General features: G+C 43.6%; 1 pseudogene; it reads right to left on the bottom strand.

Moving 5' to 3' along the window:
* Positions 1 to 1,136: 1,136 nt before the first annotated feature.
* LOC146187071 (uncharacterized) lies at positions 1,137 to 16,737 on the bottom strand (annotated as a pseudogene).
* Positions 16,738 to 18,203: the final 1,466 nt, after the last annotated feature.

Below are 18,203 nucleotides of genomic sequence, written 5' to 3'. Positions count from 1 at the left end.
TGTATTTGACTGCCTCCTTTTACACGAGTGATAATATGCAGCACACTGATGCATGCACAGGACATCATACACAGACATGTCAGCCTGTATAGGTGCGCCTATGCAGATTGTGATGCAGGTAGAAAGTGCACTGAATTTCATGTACACGGGTCGCGTACATGAACACTACAAGCCCTCCACTCTCCCACGTGCAATCCCTTCAGTCAACCTGACGTGCCTTCCGTGTCTGCTGAGCTTGCTGCCTAACTAGCCCCCGTACAACCTGCCGAGTGCACATTTTGTTGCCAAAATAATGAGCCTCTCTCATACACTACAACAGCCTGAACTTGCTTTTCCCGTTTTCTTTATAGGCTGTCACAGGACCCGAAATTCAGTTTTATGATTTGGTGTCATGTTGGCGTGGTTCTGCACACGATAACCGGATCTTTTCTAACAGCCGGGTTATGGTGAGCTATGAAAAGAAGGAAGTATCTGGTGTCCTTCTTGGAGATCAAGGATACGCATGCTTGAGCTTCCTTTTGACACCGCTCAGGAAACCGAAAACATGTGCACAGAAAAGGCAAGAAAAACAATTCTGCAGAACCGGTGTGAAATATGTGCGAGGTAATTATTTTTTTATGCTCCTTGCAGGTACAAGAGCCATATCAAAACTTGGAACAGCGTAGAGCGAGCTTTTGGAGTTTGGAAAAGGCGATTTGCGTGTCTGGCAAAGAAGCTCGAATTAAAGAGAGAGTGATCAGTTGCCGTCATCACAGTGTTTGCAGCATTGCACAACATTGGTTGTTACCTGAGGGAGCCACTTCCAAACAGCGACAAGCCTGATCTTGATCCTAAAGAGGCGGACGCAGGATCATGTCCCCCCGACACCCTGCTGGGAACACAGCTCAGAACACATCTCATTCAGCGGTGCTTCACAAATGAGCGGAGCGGGGATGACAGTGAAGTGGATTCTGATTAGAGGTAAAATGTATGCTTTGTTTGCAATTGTAAGTGAAAATCACCATGAACAGAGAATGCTGCAGCAAGTCCAAAATGAACAGCTGATGAAGAATTGAAACATAGTGGTACAGTACTGAGTACAATAACATTAATGAATCTTTTTTTTTGGCACTCTCGGGCTACCTTGTGTGTACAAGTCAGTGTTTCCCTGCACTGAGCATCTATAACTGCTTGGCTAGTACTGACTGTTTAAGCTTCTGTGTTTTTTCTTTCTCTCGCAACACACGCATCTTCATCTTGTGAAGTGCATTTCTTTTGTGCCTCTCGTCATCATATTGCTGCTGCTTTAGCGCATGCTCGTCTGCCAGCATCTTCATCCTAGACTTATGTTCCAAGCGCTTTTGTACTCTCTCGTCTTTTGTAGCCTGAAGACGTGCCTCAATTTCTGCCGACAGCGCTTCCATTATGGCAGCAGCCCGGTCTCCTTGCCGACGGCGTACCACTGGCTCGGGTCCTATGCCCTCACTGCAAGATGCCCTTGGTGTGGCCTCTTCGGCTGCCAGACCGCGATTGTTGACGGCTGGCTGTGGTGAGCTGCGCAGCACATCCAACAGCTGACTGCCACTGGTTTGGTTGTCTGTGTATTCTGCAAAGAAGTGTAAATACATTCAGTGTGTTGTTGAGCAAATCAAGGAAATAAATGTCTGGAAAAAAAAGCTAACTATCCCTTTTTGGACGTCTTAAGCAAAAAGACTCATAACACAACACTGCGCAGCAAATATTGTTACAGGTAGCATTTCAGAGACTGGAACTACAGCTGTATTGCCATGGGAACTAGAACACTGGGCTGAGGAAGCTGAATACAGCTGTGTGCTGCTTAACCTCGCACAGGCCCTGGTTCTGCATGCAAACAGGAAGAAACTTCTTGCATTCCTGGAGCAGAGCAGTATTGCATTTGGAGTATCTGCAAGTTTCGAAAAGTGGCAAACTCTTTTGAATTCATGCAAATAATGGGTACAGAAGCAAACTTGTTCATAATCACTCCAGGGTTTGCGCTCATTACATGCATTCCCCTCCCTGAAAAGAAAATTACATGGTAAGGTGACAGCAGCACTGCAACATTACACCATCCCTTGCTTTTAAACAAGTATTTTGGCCTTGACGTACGAGCAGTGAGGCCCACGCAAGGCGGTTGAAAAAAAATCGCATTGTGAAAGCGACGCACGAGGTCTGACGCGCCATATTACGATGGGATACGCCAACGAACGCCCGCTTCACTTTCCTAACGCGCCTTCCACTCCAAGGCCCCGGCCACCGCAACACTACCAGAATGGAATGTCCCACTTACTATCGCCACTTTCGTCCCACCGATTGTCTCCGTGAATCATGTCTTCAATGAGACTGCTGACTGCCTGGCTGGCAGGCGGCTGCAGCCCGTCGCTATCGAACAGGTTTGGCACCCTCACCGCAATGTGCGGCAGGAATTTTTCTATTTCTGCAAGCCTCGGGTCCAAAGGCTCTGGCGGTGGTCCTCCGCCTGTAATATGTCACACTTTACGATTTGCAGCTACCACTTCAAGAAGACACGAAAAACTTACCAGTCGCCATGACTTCTCTTGTTTTCTTCGCTTTGTCCTTTTTCAACTTTTGCTTCAAATTGTCCCACAATTTCTTCAGCTGCTTTACTTCATGTGGGCGCACGTTTGCCATACTGTTATAATCTGTGCACAACCGCTCCCACGCTTTTGATTTCGCGTTCAGCGTTTAAACCTATTGTCATCAGCCCACCTGGACAATTAGTTAACACCTAGCTGAATCTGTCGTTCACAGATGGCCAGGTTGCAAGATTTGAAGCTTATCTGGATGTTATCAACATATCCAGAGCAAGAAATGGTTTTTGGCAACACACTTTTTAAAGAGTTCATTTTGACTATGAAAAGTGTGCAACTGAACACCACCTTGGGGGACACCATTTCTCTGTATGTACTGCTTTGAATATGCATTGCCACCACGAACTTTGAATGTCCGTTCAGACAAGTAACTTCATATTGTATTTAACATGTTCCCTGTGATGCCAAGAGAGAAGAGGTCGCGGATGATTCCATAGCGCTAAGTGGTATCATATGCTTTTTCGAGGTCGAAAAAGACAGATAAACAATGTTGTTTATGTACAAAAGCATCCCTTCCATAAGACTCAAAGGCAATGAGCTGATCAGCTGTTGACCGCTCAGCTCTAAAACCAGCTTGATTTTGATGAAGAAGACCATTCTATTCAAGGAAATGGAGAAGGCGACGATTAACCATTTTTTCAAAAAGCTTGCATAAACAGCTGGTTAGAGTCATAGGCCGATAACTAGCAGCAAGCGTGGGTTCTTTTCCGGGTTTTAATATGGGGATGATGATCGCTTCCTTCCATGCTTTAGGAAAGCGTCCTGTAGCCCATACTTTATTATACAGGCAGAGTAGGGTTTCAAGAGTGTCCACAGGCAAGTGCCTGAGCATTCTATATGTGATCCTGTCAGGACCTGGTTCTGTGTTACCACATGCGTCTAGTGCAATCTACAGCTCCTGCATGGTGAATGGGCTATTGTATCCCCCTGTGGATGTTCTTTTATGATGTATGTGCTTCCTCTCCTCTCGCCTTGTGCCGCAAAAAGGAATCTGTATAGTGTGCTGACCTGAATATGTATTCAAAGTGTTGCCCTAGTGTGTCTGATATTCAAGAGAGTCACCACTGGTGCTGACAAGGGGCGTTGGGATTGTGCTATATCCTTTGAGTGCTTTTATCCTGTTGTGAACTTTGTGTGCATAAGAATAAGAGTTCACAGAAGAAATGAATGATGACCAGCTTTCTCGTTTGAAGATGCGTCGAACACGCCTGCCATTTGCCTTTGCACGCCTAAACGCTGTTAGGTTTTCGGCTGTGGGGTATCGGCGTAGTTTCGACCATGCCCTGTTTTGAGTTTCGCGAGAAGTCTTACATTCTGCATTCAACCAGAGTCTTCGTTTATTTCGTGGGTTACTTGATGTCTGAGGAATGCATTTTTCTGTTGCCTCTATAATGTGCAGCGTGATCAAGCGCTGAGATTCATCAACGCCTAAGTCAGTAACTGATGAACAAGCGAATGACGAGTGTTCCCTGAACATCTCCCAGTTGGCTGCATATTCTTTAAACTTTCTAGGATTAGACGCATTTTCATTTTTATTACCAGGATACTTTACAAAGATCGGAAAATGATCACTTCTATATAGATTGTTAATTACAACCCACTCTGTAGCTGCTAAGAGCATTGGGGAGCCGATAGCTAAATCTATGGATGTTTATGTGTTATGTAATATGTTGTAGTACGTTGGTTCTTTTGTGTTAAGTAGGCATGATCCTGAGGACAATAAGAATTTTTCAATTAGCACACCTCGGGAGTCCGTTCTTGTACATCCCCATAATGGATGATGTGCATTAAAGTTTCCGACCAGCAGCCATGATTCTGGCAGTTCATCAACTAGCTTTTCAAAACTTTCGCTACATAACCTATAATCTGGAGGAATGTACAGAGAACACACTGTTGTTATTTTACCAAACATTAACGCTCGTAGGCCTGTATTAAGTGAGATCCTTCGGCATGGGATTGATTTTTGAGTTACAATGGCAACACCGCCAGAGGGGCGAGTGCTGCCTTGCCTATCCTTCCTGAATACGTGATACTGCTCGAGGAAACTTGTGTCTGCTGTTTTAAATGGGTTTCTTGCAGTCAAAATATGTTTGGTTGGTGCTCGGTAAGGATTTCATATACATCATCCAGATTATTTAGTTCAGTTCAGTTCAGGCGTTCAGTCGTGTCCGACTCTTCGTGACCCTATGGACCATGTCATTGCCACGCTTTCCGGTCTCTCACTATCTTCTTAACATCACATAGCTTCATCTGCAATGCCTCGAGAATGCCATCTAACCATCGCGTTCGCTGCCTACCCCTTCTCCGGCGACCCTCCACCTTTCCCAACATCAAATCTTTCTCCAGCGACTCCTCTCTTCTCATCAGATGACCAAAGTAGCTGAGCTTTAACTTTAGAATTTGACCCTCCAATGAGCAGTCAGGGTTTATGGCCGACAATATCGACTGATTTGATCTTCTGGCAGTCCAAGGAACTCTTAAGAGTCTTCGCCAGCACCACAATTCAAACGCGTCAATCCTTCGGCGGTCAGCCTTTTTGACAGTCCAACTCTCGCATCAATACAACACAACTGGAAAGACCATAGCACTGGTTATACGGATCTTGGTTGGCAGTCTAATGTCTCTGCTCTTTACAAGGCGGTCAAGGCTAACCATTGCTCTCTTTCGCAGAAGCAGGCGTCTCCTAATTTCATGGCTGCAGTCTCCTTCCGAGGTAATCTTGGCGCCCAAGAACAGAAAATCTGTCACTGCTTCCACTTCTTGTCCATTAATGCTCCAGGACTTGATAGGGCAAGACGCCATGATCTTCGTCTTTTTAATGTTCAGTTTAAGCCCAAACTTCTCACTATCTTCTTGTACGCGCAACAGAAGTCTCTTGAGTTCCACTTCACTTTCTGCCATTAAAGTGGTATCATCCGCATATCTAAGGTTGTTGATACGTTTTCCAGCAATCTTCACTCCAGCTGAAGACTCGTCCAGACTGGCCTTCCTGATGATGCACTCTGCATATAGGTTAAATAGGCAGGGCGACAGTATGCAGCCTTGCCTCACCCCTTTCTCAATCGGAAACCAATCAGTAAGACCATGCCCAGTTCTGACTGTGGCCTCTTGCCCTTCATAAAGGTTCCTGAGGAGACAGATGAGGTGAATTGGAACTCCCATCTCTTGGAGGGCTTGCCACAATCTGCTGTGATCTACGCAGTCAAACGCTTTGGCATAATCAATAAAGCAGAAGTAAATGGGTTTCTGGAACTCTCTTGCTTTTTCCATGATCCAGCGAAGGTTGGCAATTTGGTCTCTAGTTCCTCTGCCCTTGCGAAACCCAGCTTGCACGTCCGGAAGCTCCCGATCCACATACTGCTGCAGCCTACCTTGCAGGATTTTTAACATCACCTTGCTAGCATGCGAAATAAGCGCGATCGTGCGGTAGTTGGAACAATCTTTGACACTGCCTTTCTTTGGAATAGGGATGTAAACTGACCTCCTCCAATCCCGTGGCCACTGCAGGGTTGTCCAAATCTTTTGACATAGTGTATGCAGTGTGTTAACAGCGTCGACAGTTCCAATAAACGATACTCTCAGCAGCCATTTTTGTAAGTGCGGGATATGGATGAGACAGTGGGTTTAGGACTCGCCGCATTTATTAGGTGGCTTAATTGGCGTTTGTTTTTTCAATTTGAATCGGTCCGGTGGGCACCGCCTCTCATTGGCGGACTCCCTAGGCGCCACTGACGCTGCGGAGTCCACGCTCACCTCCATCGCCTCTAATGAAGGCATGGAGGCAGGGGGTTTTTCCAGAGGAACCAAGTTCCTCTCAGATGCCTTTGGTGTCCCGGACGTCTGGGAGAAAGTGACCTCCGGGATTGCAAAGATTGGGGCAGCCGATGGCTGCTTAGTGAGGAGCCGTGGTGGGAGCACGTCAGCAGCATTGCACTGCGTGCCCACCGTTACTAAACGCGGCCTGGCCCTTCTACGGGCTGCGTCAGCATAGGGAGCAGAGGAGAGAGCTCTATGTTTCTTCCGCGCCTCTCCGTATGATATATTCTCGGTAACCTTCAGATTGATCACTTCCTTTTCGGCCTGAAAGGCCACACAGGACCGTGAGTATGCAGGGTGTGTGCCCTCACAGTTCACACATTTGAAGTCAGTTGTATTGCAATTATCAGTTGCATGGTCATGTGCGCTGCATTTTGCACAGGTAAGGCGTTCTCGGCATGTCTGGCTACCATGCCCGTACCGCTGACACTTGAAGCACCTGCGGGGGCTTGGTATGTACGGGCTAACTTTGCATCGGATGAATTCAACATTAATGTATTCAGAAAGTGTGGTCCGGTTGAAAGTGAGAACAATGTTTCGTTTTTATTTCTTCATTCTTTCGCCTGATTGTAATTCTTCGTACTGCCCTTACACCTTGGTTCTGTAGGCCCTCACGGAGATCTGATTCTGTTTCATTTAAGAGGTCTCGCTCTGAAACCACTCCCTGGCAGCTGTTAAGACTGCGGTGGGGCGATACCTGAACGTCAAGGTCAGCAAATGTCTTTGTTTTGAGGAGTTTGTCAGACTGGCTTTTGTCTGATACCTCTATTAGCAAGTCACCAGATCCTAGTTTTTTCGCTTTGTAGTTTGCCCCAATGATGGCCTTCAGCCAGCTGGCTATCAGACAAACTGATAGCTCGTTTACAGGTTTAGACTCTGATAATGACCGCAGGACAAGAAATTTTGGGAACTTCTCAGTTGGTGCCGCGATTTTTTGTGTCACTTCGGTGCGACTCCTTTTCGGAGGTCGATCAAGTTTTTTTGATGATTGTTTTTCCATGCATTATGGGTGGCCTAAGGGTTCCTAATATTCTGTCACCTCTGTTTCACCCTTATATGCAGAGGAAGGTCCCGGAGCCTTTCACCTGGTAGACAGGTGGGGAGCCCGTCGGCCGAGGTTTGACCACAACCTCGACCGCCACCGTTCACGGTTTCTTCCCTCCACCTTTAAACCCATCGCAACAGTACGGTTTACAGCTTCGGTATAGAGGCTCAGGGTCCAACACCTCATTACACAAGGGGCCCCTGCGGGGAGCCCAAGCTATGCACTCCAGAAAATGATAAAAGAATGCAATACAACTGCATTTATCTTGCACTCCATTTTGCTTTTACCACTGCAGTGACTTCAAATACCTGCACGCTACCTGAAAAAATGGAGGAAATTTAACCTTACATAAACCTCATTAAAACGAGTAAAACTTTGACAAGTTTACCAGCGCTGCGACAGGAGACAAAGTAGAGAAGGAAGAAACCATTTAGCAATGCTGGTAAAGTTTTGGAAAATATACCAACTCGCTCAAATGTCTGTTTTGCTAGAATAAAACTTTTGTTATACATACTGGATTTTTCAAAGCCGGTTTTGTCTTGACATGCTTCCATGATTAGTAAGCCCCCGTGGCAAGCCATCAATCTAGCTTCTCGCCACTCAGGTGTTTAATAACCTTTCTAGCATAGCCGCGTTCCTTGCCTTGATGTCTCTCAGCACAGCACACGGTGCCTTTGCATTTCATTGGAGGCGAAACGGAAAGGCATCCATGTGCTGTGCGATGTCAGTGCATGTTAAAGAGGTGGATGAAATTATTTCGTAGCCCTCCATTACGGCGCCTCTTCTTTCACGCACACCTTCCACCCTTCCCTTACGTTGCTATTCAGATGCCGACCCAGAAGTGTGGCGACTTCGTTGAATTGAAAGTGCGGCACAAAATTATTTCGTTTAAATCTCGAAAAAGATGCATGATTTTAATGGGGCAGAGATTGGAAGATTTTTAAAAATTGTTACATCGCGAATTCGATACATTGAGGTTCGTTATATCAAGGTTCGACTAGAGGAAAATAGGTTGCTACGGCACTCCACCACATCCCGTACTTCCTGTGTCACTTGGGACACCCAGTGAGAAGGTGCACCTGAAAAGGCTAGTTGACATAAATTGAAAGATTGCCACTACAAATGCACGTTGACCTAGCTGTTGCCCGCATTGGCTTTGAGCTGTTGCAAACAGTGCTTTTTAAAATTATTTGTAAAAGATCGTCTATGCAAAGCTTCTAAATTTCACTCAAATGCTCCCAAAGGCCAATTATAGAAATTTGTTGCATTACAATATTTACACTGTAGTGTTAAAATTAAGAAAGAAGTGGGACTGTACAGTGGTAAGTGGGGTCACTACTCCCACTAAGAGAGGGCTACAAATTACAAGGTGGCTAACGGTAAACTGATTATCAGAAAAGCAAAACCAACTTACTAATTAACAGTATCCACCTAATTTCTGATGTGCACCAACACTGGTATACTTAACTGGACCACTGAAACTATCCTCTTATCTCAAAAAATCTATTTAAAAAACATTCTTGTTCTCCTTCGGCTGGTGTGGCTTGGAGGGCAAGTCACCCTACTGCACCACCTTGCCAATGCTCATTTATACAAAGAGGCAAGTACTACTGATGATGCTGAACACTATATTCAGTCAAGTAGTGCTCTCAGTCCCTTTCTCATAACAAGACTATGAGGCAGTATTGGGCGCGAGGACATACCGTGAGGCCATCACTCGGAAGCGCCCGCATGACGAAGTGGGATAACGCACGTTGAACTGCTGTTGTAGGATGCTTTCCTAGGCAGTTTAGTTGCGCACTAGCATTACATACATTTATTTATTTAATATACACCTCAGTCTGGGCCTCTATAAGCTTATTATGAGGTATGATAACCACTCATTCAGCAGTAAAGCAGTTCTCCGAATCAGAGTTATCGAAGTTGGCTAGCTTTACTGCTACGACGACGCGCACCGGCTGCAGCTAATCTGCCCTTATGAAAAAAAAAACTGAAACCACCACACAACCAGTCAGATGTAAGCAGTCAGTGCACAAGTAATGGCATTTCTCTGCAAGAGCAGAGAGCTGTCAGGAGCCTGACAGATGCTGAGCACATTTGCATAGCGCTGGCGGAAGCAGCACCGTTCGTCTACGCCCTTGAACGTAATAGAGCAAACAAGTTTGACTGTGGGGATAACATGGATTAATCTTTTAGCAAGTGTGACGTGCGTTCCACGCAGTGAATTCTTGCGCACTGACTATCTTCATTGATACTCTAGGTTAGAGCGGATATTTGTTTTCCCCGTTTTTTTTTTACGCATATTTCGATCAGCGCATTCCAACGTGCATGCAACACTCTATCTTTCGTGTATTCACGGATTCTGTCATTTGAAATTACTACAGTACTGAGCACGATGTCTGAGACAACTTCACCATGCATCCGCTGCCCGGGGCGGCAGATTCTCCTAGTTCACTTCAGTAAAACTTCCGTGTCAAAGCGTTCATTTAGAATAATTTGAGACCTTCTGGCCTTCGCATGATCGCTCCTTTCTTTGGAAGGTACTGCTTCATGAAAAAGCCAGTATCTTTTCCATCCTTCCAGCAGTAGTATCGTTAGCTACCAAGTGATAAGCACCAATTAAAACGAGCGCGCCGTTTCTTTTGCCGCTCACCGAACTTTTGGCGCCAAGTCTATGGACGAAATCTCGCTCACTGAAATGTCTGCTGCGCACATCATAGGAATGATCACTCGCTTCTTTGTCCATTCAAATTTTGATTAAGGAAGGTTCTGTGAGGTTATGTTTTGGGTAGCAATGGAAACTTGGGACGAGTTCCCTATCTTACGTCCGGGTACAGAGCAGTAACGGACCGTTGCAACAGCTTAAATAAAATTCAGCAGCCTCAGTAACGATGCAAGGTCAAGAAGTGCAAGGCTGGCACTCTGTATCAACTGAACCTACAGAAATAAGCGTGACTATTAGCTTTTAAAATGCACAAATTCAGTCGAGCATCCACTTCAGCAGCAGCAAAAGGATACACGTGATCCCACTTGCTCCCCTAGCTCGACACTAGCGCCATTCGCTCCAGTGGTGGCGCTCGTGCCCAATACGAAAATGTGACTACCTGACACAATAACTGCCTTGAGGAGACAATCACTAAAGAGCAAGATGGAGATCACCCCTCCTTAAGTGGCGAGTGTGCAGAGCAGTGGCAGGGGGAGTGCTGGCGAGTGCACCTAGAGATAGTTGTGATTTACAGCACCACATTGACCATAAAAGGCATGCCAAATTTCTTCCAAGCCTTTCAAGGCATGCATATTTACTTGACAATAATTAACTAAATGATGTGAAGTAAACCAGCAGTCTTTCTGTGTTCCCACATTATAATAATTATAAGAGGCAGCCCAAAAAGATTTGGACTAACACAACAGCACTGGCACTGAACTACCAACATTTTACAGAAAGCAGGGAGCAGCATTTAAATACAATTCACAGTCAACGTGGCATCAAGAGGCCAAGAGCAACAAAAATTGTAAACCAATACCCCATCCTTCCATTGCCCTAAAAAACTTATCTTCAAAATTTCGAAGTTGCTGTACAGCCATACTAACCGAATCCAGTTAATCGAAGGATGCAAACAATCAACAAATAAGGCAACGAAAAATAAACAAAAACCAAACAGTAATGAAAGCAGCTTTATTAACATCGAAGCAAAAGCAATGTCAAAAGGAAGGGTTACCAGCTATATTACCAAACAAAAGAGAACAATTCGGAGCAAAAGCCGTCACCTGACTTGGTTTTTGCTCCGAATTTTGCTCCGGTATACGGGCACTGGATCAAATGCCACGCGGCAGATTTAAACCATAAAATCAACGATTACCCAAAAACAGCGTTATTACATCTAAGCAGAAGCAGGACCATATTTAAACCACTTTAAAGAAACCTCGTTTCTTGTCAGTCGGTAAACCAGAAGGGGTGCTGACACACAGGTCTCCAGCTTTAGTAGTCAGCAGTGTCTCTGTAATGACCCTTTAGACTTCTGTCTGCGCCCCTGCTTTTTTTATTATATTTTTACTAACAGTGGCTCACACGACGTTTTGGTTGCTTTGCAAGTTATCCATATGGCTGCCGGTTTTGTTACATACAAACTGTTGGTGGTCAAGCAGTCTGTCATTGAAGTATCTGCCAGTTTGGCCAATGTACACATCGCAGGAATTATGGCATCTCGCTGCAATTAAAACATAAAAAAGCCGGCAGCTATCTGGGTAGCATACAAAGCAACCAAAAACGTCTTACCCACTGTATTTAAAAATGATAATCAAAGCACGGGCTCAGACTGAGTCTAAAGGGTCATCACTGGGGCCCTGCTGACTACTAAAGCCAGAGACCGGTGTGTCAGCACACCGTCCACTTTATTGACTGACAAGGAACAAGGTTACTTTAAATTGGCTTCAAATGTGATCCTGCTTCTGCTCCTATTATTCACACTGCACTTGGGTTAATAGTTGATTTTATGGTTTAATCTGCCATGCGGCCGTTAATTCAGTGCCCATATATCTGACTCAGCCTTCGCTCCAACTTGTTTTCCTTTGTTTGGTAATCCAGGTAGAACGAGAGGAAGGAGATGGTTTACACGGTATGAAGGAGCACTGAACAAGGGTAAAGGGGGTACGCCTCAGTTCGCAGGTCGAGCCAACGTTTCCACAAGTGGACTTGTCTTCGTCTGGGCATAGCGATCATCACTGGCAGGGGTTTAAATACGCTTTTGCTCCGAAGAAGAAAAGCTGGGGAGGTGAAAGTGGGTGAAAAGAAAGTAAGTGTGAAGGAGTGGGGAGGAGAGGATGGGTGAGAAGAAAGTGGGTCATGAAGTGAAAAAAAAAGTTTCTTTAGTATGTATTTCTCAGCCCTGAACCACGTATCCTACGGCCTGCAAAAAAAGTAAAAGTGGCTGTACCAGGAAAAACTACAATACCGGGTTCGGTGCAGATGCACCTTACAAAGGGACAGGCTTTGCAAAGGGCCCTGATAAGGAATATATCTAAGGGAGACAATTCCTCATACTTTCTGCAAAGGTGGAGGGGGGGGGGGGAGAAGTACAAAGTTACAGAATAATAATCGCTTAGTGAACCACAATTTGCATGCAAGAAAAAATTCGAGGACAAACTCAAGTAACAAGTGATAATTAGGAAATGTGTTTGGAGAAACATGTACGGCTTATACTATTGCGGAAGGGCATAGAGTGTATATGTGTTGCGAATAAACTGTACAATTAACACTATTTGGGATTGTTTTCCCGAATCGTTATGATGCAGGGGGAATATACCTAAGGGATTCTAACTTTCCTTTCGATACATTTATTCCTGCTGGTTCAAATGGTCTAAATTTATTAATTACATATGCCTCTCTATATCTGCTGTCCTTTACAAATTTAAAGCCTGACTGGAGAATATATAATTTAATTTCTTTGATCCTATGGTCTTTCTGATTGAAATGCTGGAAAACTGCTTTTGGGCGGTTTTTGCCTGTGTCTGCCCGATGTCCATTAGGCCTTATGTTCATTCGTTGCCCTGTCTCTCCGGTGTACTGTTTATGACAGAAGGAGCATTCTAAAAAATAGACAATGCTTTAAGATGTGCAGTTAAAGCCTGATTTTATGTGAAAAGTGAAATCGTTTGCATTACTTTTAACCGTGGTCTTTTTGTATATGACTGCACGTCTTACATCTAGGTCGAGAGCAAGGGTGTGGTTGTGTTGGATGCTTATTGCCGAGTTTAGAATGTACTAGAATATCTATAGGTATATTCCATCTGCATCATAACTATTCGGGAAAACAACCCCACATAGCATTAATTGTACACTTTATTTGCAGCACATGTACACTCTATTCCCTTCCGCAATAGCGTAAGCTGTACATGTTTCTCCAAACACATTTCCTCCTTATAACTTGTTGCTTGAGTTTGTCAATCGTTTTTATTTGCATGTAATTTGTGGTTCACTGTGTAGTTATTATCCAGTAACATTGTACTGTTCCCCCGCCCCCCTCCACCTTTGCAGAAAGTTTTAAGAATTGTCCCCCTTAGATATATTCCTTATCAGGGCCTTTTGCAAAGCCTGTCCCTTTGTAAGGTGTATCTGCACCAAACCTGCTTAAGTGGTGACCAATGATCTACCCAGTATTGTAGTTTTTCCTGGTACTGCCACTTTTACTTCTTTTACAGGCCATAGGATCCGTGGTTCCAGGCTGAGAAATGCATACTGAAGAAACTTTTTTTCCCTTCATGGACCTACTCCCTTCTCACCCATCCTCCACCTAAACATTCCCTTACCTACTTTCTTCTCACCCACTTTCCCCTTCCCAGCTTTTCTTCGTCAGAACCAAAAGCATATTTAAAGCCCTGTTAACTTTTACTTTTGACTTTTGATTGCTTTTGCTTTGACGCCATGACTCGTTCATTGCTGTTTTGGTTTTTGTTTGTTTTTTCGTTGCCTCTGATTATTTACATCCTTCTTTTCATTAGATATGGTTAGTATGGCTGTGCAGCAGTTTCAAAATTTCGCAGATAATTAGTCTTTTAGGGTGGATGGTGTTTGGTTAATAATTTTTGTTGCTCTTGCTCTCATGACGTCACGTGGGTGTATAAAAGCTACTTCCTGCTTTCTGTACACTTTTTTCTGTAAATCTTTTTGTTTGTTTGTTTGGCTTCTTATTAGTATATATTCTAACTAACGGGGCCAAACCAAGACTCTAGCCTACACATATAAGTCAGGAGTGACACAATCTAAATAAGGTTGTTTTATGAAATATGGACATATTGCTTAAATGAGACTTGTGATAAATGAAACACCCTCTCAAGTTCAAGTTCAACAGAGTACATTGTATGTTGTTGGAAAAAAAAAACAGAAAATATTGTAGCAAACTTTTCATCAAAGAAAGCAAATAAGTGTGTAACATTTTTTTTTAAGCAACATGCACAGAGGCAGCAACTTCCTACAGAAACACAGAAACAAAATGGCCCTGGAATAAAAAGGCCTTTCAACTTCCATCAAGGCAACAACAATAATACCACTGATTTTCCTACCAAAGGTAGCCACACTGTTGCACAGAGCTGGTTTTGACAAGTAATCTGCTAATAAGAATTCTTCATGGTGTGTGCTTCATGTTAACAAAACCAGAGAAGCCAATGATGCAATGGAAAGTCAGAAATTTATAATAAGGAACAAAATTTTTCTTGAAAAGCAATGAAGTATTTGAACTGAGTATCAAATTTTGTTTTCAAGCAGCAATATCCTTCCTGTAATAGCAGTCGGTAGCCTTCAAATGTGGTTATCAACATTTTGCGTGCTGCTGAATGCACAGTCGGGTTTAAAACTTCCTGATCCTGCCTCCAAGCTCTGTACTGAGCTGCATCCTATGCGCTCACCACGTGGTGATGCAATATTTCCGTCGAAATCAAGAGCCCTGGCATTGTCTGGGCACCAGAAGTGCGTTGTCAGGTGGTTCTTCATGCAGTGTAGTGCAGTTTGGAGCATGGAGGTAAAATCAGGAAATCTTTAACTTGGCTGTACCCACACCAAGAGATATGCATGCAGCAACTAAGGATGTCAACAGGAAGATTATGCTGTAATGCTCCTCACATAGGCTCAGAAAAATATGAGCTTAGCTGTAGCAATGCAAAAAAATGAATTGTGATTGAAGAAAGATATATGTACACAAGTAAGTGGCATAGTTATTACCATGCATGCATAATAACAACTTTCATTGCAAGGTATTGGTAACTGTACCTAGAGGTAGGCCTTGGAAACTGGAGGATGCCCGTAGCCTGATTCCTGATGTGCTGAAATTAGCGCCCTCATCCAGGATCATACTGTTGTGATCTCCCGCGGGCCTGCAGCTTTCATAACTGGGACTCGCAGATGAGCCACGCATCCTTTCATTGATAGAAGACATTTTGGTAAGCCTCAGTACACAAACAGGCAGTACATACAGACACATGTTGTAGAACCTCATTGATATGTTCTCATTGCATGCGCTCAATATTGCAGGAGTTAAATGCTTCCCGTACTTTATGAGGTAACCCGGCTGCCATGGTGAATGACTATTTAGAGGTAAACATAGCAGTAATATCCTACATATATCAGTTTTCACATAGGCTAGAGGAGATTGATGGTAAAACAGGTGTGCATATGGTACTCCTCGCCGAGAACAAACTTGCAAAACTCGGTGGCACAGTCAATGTGACACTAAAGATGAAACCAGGCTGCATCAAAAAGTATAAGAAGCCCTTCGTAGCACGCAAGACATAAGTGGTGTACAAGATTCTGCTCTCATGTGGCGAATATTCTATGTAGGTCAGACTGAGTGTTGCATAAATAACTCATTGCTGGATATAAAATTGACATGCAGCCTGAAGCTGGGAGCAATTTTGCAGTCCACTAAGCACCTTGTGAAATTAGCAGCGGCACTGGGGGCGAACTAGTGGCCTTGGAGAGGTGTAGGTGGTACCAAATGAATTGTTTTTTATGATGTACATGTTATTACCAATTGAGGACCTAGGATTAAGTTCTTCAAAACTCAAACTAACATGCTTAGTTGTAGGCCTGCAGTGGTTGAGCTCTTTTTTTAGTTATTTCCCTTCTGTGAACTATATTTTGGTCCCCAAGTGCTTTCATCTTATTTGTTTTGTTTACATTGCTTTATTACTCCTTTTATGCCTGCTGTAGGAAGACTTTTTTATATTTTTGCTTATTCACTTAAGATATGGCCTCCAAAAGTGACTAGAAATAGTTAACAAAATAATTCAAAAAGCCTGAGAGCAGAAAAAATACCCACCATTAAACGTGGGCATCTGGAGCTCTTCATCTGGAAAACAAATATCAAAAGCTGGTTACATTATTGCCATGGCCAACTATACTCATAAATCCTCATGTCATACCTATAAAATACTGATCCATACAGCATAATGAAAAACACATAAGCAGCATGGTAGTCTACTGCCAATACCAGTTGTTGGGCAAGTTGGTGTGCACGGTGGTCCATAACAACAGCGCGACAGACGGGACTTGGAAGAACGGACGACAACATAGAGCTCTGTGTTGTCCATTCTTCTAAGTCCCACCTGTTGCGCTGTTGTTCTGGCTAATAAAACATGCAGCTACAGGCTGTAGTCAAGAAAATTCTTGCCAGTGCACAAAATTTTAAAGATAGCAAAAAGCTTACCCGTTGTTAGAGCACACTCTTCGTCACTGGACTCGGAGTCCAAGTGGGAGGTCTGCTCAGCGAGTGCCATTTTCTCGCAAGCTCTGGCATAGGAGATTAGATTATAAAAAGATAAGGACATGAAAATTAGACATAGAATGGCACTGAGTAGCATCCTTTCAGCAACCCTAGTGGCACATTAAGCACTGCCAGGTTGAAACTCAGCTTGCCTCATAGAAACATAGAATTTGCCAGTAATTTGAGTTCAGGATTCTGGCAATATACAAAAATATTTGAACATTGCAGACTTGCACTTCAAAGCATTGTTGACGACTTCAATTTAATTAAGAATATCTTCCCAGTAGGTGACCTGTTGCATTATTAACTCAACAAGAAACGTTGCGTTTTGACAGGACAAGGAAGACTCCCTTAAAGCCTCTGTAAATATATTATAGCCAGATAAGTTGTTACTATAACTAAAACTTATAAGGGCCAATGTGCTATTTTTGAACTGCATAATGTATCTGCACTTACTTTGGCCTTGCTGCACAATTACAAATACAACAAGTCATGGTGCAGACATGAAGAACCCAGTTCACCAATTTTTCCATGTAATCAAACTCCCATAAAATGGACCAAGTCACACATGGTACCGCTGAGAGAAATTTTTCCTGTGTCAACAAAATCACCACTTGGCCAACACGACTTCCAAGTCACCTTGCCAAGAAAAGTATCACCTTGCTGATGAATACGTAATTGAAACTCTCGCTTCCAAAAATTACTTTCCAAACTTGATCCTCAAAATTAACCATTGTGAGAAATAAAAACTAAATGTTCTATCTGACCTGATGACGAAAAAGACTTCTCTGGAATAAAAAGTATGGTTAATGGCATGGGATGAAAGGACATTTGATAATTTCAACCATCTGTTGTTCTTTGATTATACAAACAGCACATAGTACAACAGCCTCTAGCAATCTGTGACAGAAAGATCAAACCCATTTCTTTCAGGTCACCAGCTCAGTGCATTAACCCCTGTGCCGCCATGGAAGCTGCAAAAGGTGAAGGATACTTGCCAATATTTGTGTGCATCATCAGATTTGTGCAGAAAAACATATGTTGAGTATACGTCATAACAAACATCTTTTACACATGCCCTTCTGCTTCTAATAGGATTACTTATATATCCCGCAGAAACAAATTTTATTTACCAACGAAGAGCCATGCTAGTATGACAGAAACCATAAGTTAAGTGCAAATACAACTTCTGTCCACAGGAGTGCTTAGAAATGCTTATGCTATAGCAGACAAAACTTGGTCGCAAAACTTTTGTGAAAAAAGGAAGAACCACTACAGCTATTCCAAAGAACTGAATAACCATCCACCCCCCCTCCCCAACCTCCTCCCAATTCTTTAACCTACTTCCACTCGATGGGACTCCTTTAAATAAACTGAAATATGAGCACTTCAGCTGTGGGTGCACTGCAAACAGCTGACTACTGCTTTGCAATGTTCCCAGTCATTATCACAGTCCATACCTTAGCTCTTTTCTTCAAC

This window comes from Amblyomma maculatum, chromosome 6 (genome assembly GCF_055883805.1).
Source record: "Amblyomma maculatum isolate TAMU_Amacu chromosome 6, ASM5588380v1, whole genome shotgun sequence".
Classification (NCBI taxonomy): Eukaryota; Metazoa; Arthropoda; class Arachnida; order Ixodida; family Ixodidae; genus Amblyomma; species Amblyomma maculatum.
Note: the sequence above shows the minus strand (reverse complement) of the source record. Positions and strands in the feature narration are given on the sequence as shown.